The following is a 4,416-nucleotide window of genomic DNA, read 5'->3' as shown; positions in this document are numbered from 1 at the left end:
CCACAGCGCCATCTATGCTCATTGATATGATATCCAAAGTTTTGTTTATGAGTTCATATTATGCTTTGGATAAAAATGGAATGCATGCTACATCAAGAATGACATACAAGCTTGTGTTTATTATTCGGTTCACTTGTTATACTTTGAAGTGTTTCGTTTGTCATTATTATGCCCCCAAACACTCTTATACCTTTGGATATGCACCTAAATACTTCATGTGCCATTTGATACATGCCTAAATGCTTCCTTTGCCAATGAAATGCTCTAATTTCCTTTCTCCTATTGTTATGTCTAATGCCTGTTTTTGAACGAGGTAAACCTTTGTGATTTTATATCAAAAGAGATGACTTCAAATGAACACTTGTATTTCTACTTTTGTATCTTGATACTAAGCTTGCTTGAACTTCTCCTATCGCCATGGATATGTTAGACGCTTGCTGAGCTCTTTATGCTCACCCCGTTGCTATATAAATTTTTCAGGGTAGCTTGTCACGCACTGAAAAGCTAGAATTGGGTTAAAGCAGTGAAAGGCTAGAAGATTTTTAAGCTAATCTTTGTTGGATGATGGTTTTTGTTGTATAGTAAACTTTACTTCTGATGTAATGTTAAGGATCTGTTGATACTTATGTGTTGTAAAATGTCAAATGACCGCTCATGTGTATGGAATGATAAGTTTAAGATGTGTAAGGATAAGAACTCATGGTAAATAATTATCTTTTTGTGATTGTATATACTTCTATGATTATGGATTTGTGTTGTGGTTGATGTTTAGTTGACTTGTCTTTGGATTTTGTGAATCTCTAAGTGAAGTGGATTATGATTTATGTAATGTACATGTTTATGAATTGTGAATATTGATTTTTGAATGATTCTTAGTATCCTCAAATTGTTAGATTGGATCCTGGATTGAATTGATGATCAATTATAATATTATTGATTTTTAGACAGGGTCACACTTCCTGAATGCGATAATTCAGGGGGGCGTGACATAGTTGGTATCAGAGCCAGGTTCAAACAAAACTTTTGCATTTCTATTAGAAACATGTAGAATACCTTCAACCACTGATTTAGAGGCTCTGGAATCTTGTTCTGTGATAGCATATACTCTAGCATGGGCTGTCGGCTTAGGGAGTAGCGGCTCTTTCTTCTTGTTTAGTGGGCAGTCTCTGACTTTATGATCTAACTTTCCACAAGCAAAACAGGCTCCAGTCACCCGAAAACACTCACTTGTTTCATGATTACGTCCACATTTTGTACACGATAGAGTTCTTTGCGATGAAGTTCCTTCCTCAAATCTAGGTACCTTTACCTTCTTGTTACTTCTTTCTGCTTCATTTCCTCTCTTACTTTTACCAACAAACTTATCCTTGCTATTCTTGTCCCTGATTTCTTGGATCTCCTCCAAGTCTTTTTCAAGTATGAAAGCTCTTTCTACTACATCAGTGTATACTTGGAGTTTTAAAACTGATATCCGGCTTCTTATTGCCGGCCTTAATCCTCTTTCAAATCTTCTTGCTTTCCTATATTCATCATCAATCATATGTGTGGCAAATCTAGAGAGCTCGGTGAATTTAGACTCATATTTGGCTACTGTCAAATTTCCCTGTATGAGATTCAGGAATTCCAATTCTTTCTGCTCTCTGATACAATCTGGAAAATATTTATCATTGAACTTCTCTGTAAATACCTTCCAAGTGATTGGCTCCTGTCGAGCTTCAGAAATCCTCTTCATAGTTCGCCACCAGTGCTCAGCCTCTCCTTCTAGCATGAAGGTAGCAAGAGAAACCTTCTTATCATCTGGGCAATTTAAAACATCAAATATTTTCTCCATCCGCATCATCCATTGTTCTGCTACCATTGGATCAGGCTCACCACCAAAACTGGGAGGACTAAGCTTTTTAAACTGTTCAATTCCCAACCCAGTCTGGTTTGAATTCCCACCTTCATCATTTCTTCCCTGTCGGACTTGTTGTTGCATTACTTGTGTCATCGCCTCTAGAGTTTTCATAATTCCACTCAATTGATCAGAAGTAGATGCAACAGGAGAACCAGATGACCTTGTCATCCTTGCTTCCTAAAAATAACAAAAAAAAACTTTTGATCAGTCTCTAAATAAAAATCACTAAACCTCAAAATTTATTACACATCTAGCATATCAAAATTCTTAGAAATCCTCAAATCATGCTCTGATACCAACTATGTCACGCCCCCCTGAATTATCGCATTCAGGAAGTGTGACCCTGTCTAAAAATCAATAATATTATAATTGATCATCAATTCAATCCAGGATCCAATCTAACAATTTGAGGATACTAAGAATCATTCAAAAATCAATATTCACAATTCATAAACATGTACATTACATAAATCATAATCCACTTCACTTAGAATGAGGTATGATAAATTTAGAGGACTAAATTTTCTTTTAAGAAGGGGAGAGTGTAATATCCCCCATTTTTAAAAATTTAATAAATGCTTATTTGTAAATATGAGGATTATTTAATAATTTTTTTATATTAAATAATATTATAATAGAAGTTTAATATGATTTATGAAAGTTTCAGATTTAAGTTATAAAAAAAAAAAAAAATTTAGTGGACATGTGTCACTAGCTAGCCTAATGGTGCCACCTAAGTTTGCTCTAAGGATGACACCTAGCACTTTTCATGCATGCTTGCCACCTTGAAACTTTACAACTCTTGTGTTAACAAAAAGTAATTAAGTAAGAGATTAAAGGAGAAACTAAATGTAACCTTCAGATGCTGCATCCAACGTGAGTTTAAGAAGAGAAGAGAAGGGAAGAAGAAGAAGAAGAGGAATTGAAGAAGAAGATTTGATTGAGGTTTTGCATCAACTCCCCCCATTTGGGAATCAAATTTGTTTAAGGCAAGTGTTCTAACCTCTTCCTACAGAACTCCTAATCTTTGTTTTCCTTTTAATTCTTCATAATGCAAAAGATTTCAGCTTAGTACCAAACCGTTCTTTCCTTTTGATACAAATCCATGAATCTGAAATTTTTTTGGTAATCTGACCTCTATTCAATATTTCGGTCATAACATTTTGTAATAAACTCTGATTTAGACAAAACCTATTCCATTTGAAAGTAGACTCAAATATCTTTATTTTGACACTAAGATTGAATGATTCGGAGTTTAAATGACTACTAAGACTTCTGTTTCAATTAACCCTACAGATTCTGCAAAATAGGGATTGAAATTTCTGACCTTCTGTTACTAAATTGCTCATAACTCTCTAGAGAAAATTCTGAATTAAGCAAAACTTAGTTCCTTGGAAACTAGATTCGTGTATCTTTCTTTTGACACCTAGTTGGAAATTTTGAAGTATGTTTGCCTTCTAAAACTTCTGTTTAAATCGATTCTATCAAGTCTGCAAAACAGGGATGATCAATTCTGACCTTCCTTTACTCTATTTATTGTAACTTCCTGTTAAGAACTCAAAAAATTATGAATCTGAGTTTATCTGAAAATAGATTGAAACAGCTTTCCAATGACACCTATTTTTAGTGATTTGGAGTATGTTTGGTCACTCGAACAATTCAGAAAACGTACCATTCAAATTCTGTCATAGTTGAAAACTTTGTTGGGTTTTGCCTATTCAATTTTCATCCTATTGTAAATATGATTTCTACTAAATTCTTCTTCAATTGAGCTTTATATTAGTCCTTTGAAGTTCTTGTATTGTTCATCCTGAAATTATTGTATAACTGAAATTTATTATGTAATGCTTTGTTTGCATTTCCTTGTTTGATAAGGCACATGCATATCTTCGTTGTTCCGCATGTGTTTCTGATATGTGTCAATGTTATTGTTCATACTACCCTTTTGTACTCTGGTGTCTTGTGGGATATTGTGAACCTTTGCCAGAAATGGTAAAGGGAGTTATGCTTAGAGCCCGCGATTGCTCTGCCGACCCCATTGACTTCACTCAGACGTGGGTGGATGGAACTCACAGACGTGGGAGACTTATGCTTGGTGGTCATCCAGAAATGGATGAATCACATTATGTATGTGGTCCCACAGCGCCATCTATGCTCATTGATATGATATCCAAAGTTTTGTTTATGAGTTCATATTATGCTTTGGATAAAAATGGAATGCATGCTACATCAAGAATGACATACAAGCTTGTGTTTATTATTCGGTTCACTTGTTATACTTTGAAGTGTTTCGTTTGTCATTATTATGCCCCCAAACACTCTTATACCTTTGGATATGCACCTAAATACTTCATGTGCCATTTGATACATGCCTAAATGCTTCCTTTGCCAATGAAATGCTCTAATTTCCTTTCTCCTATTGTTATGTCTAATGCCTGTTTTTGAACGAGGTAAACCTTTGTGATTTTATATCAAAAGAGATGACTTCAAATGAACACTTGTATTTCTACTTTTGTATC

Source organism: Musa acuminata, chromosome BXJ3-2 (genome assembly GCF_036884655.1).
Source record: "Musa acuminata AAA Group cultivar baxijiao chromosome BXJ3-2, Cavendish_Baxijiao_AAA, whole genome shotgun sequence".
NCBI classification, from domain to species: domain Eukaryota; kingdom Viridiplantae; phylum Streptophyta; class Magnoliopsida; order Zingiberales; family Musaceae; genus Musa; species Musa acuminata.
Note: the sequence above shows the minus strand (reverse complement) of the source record.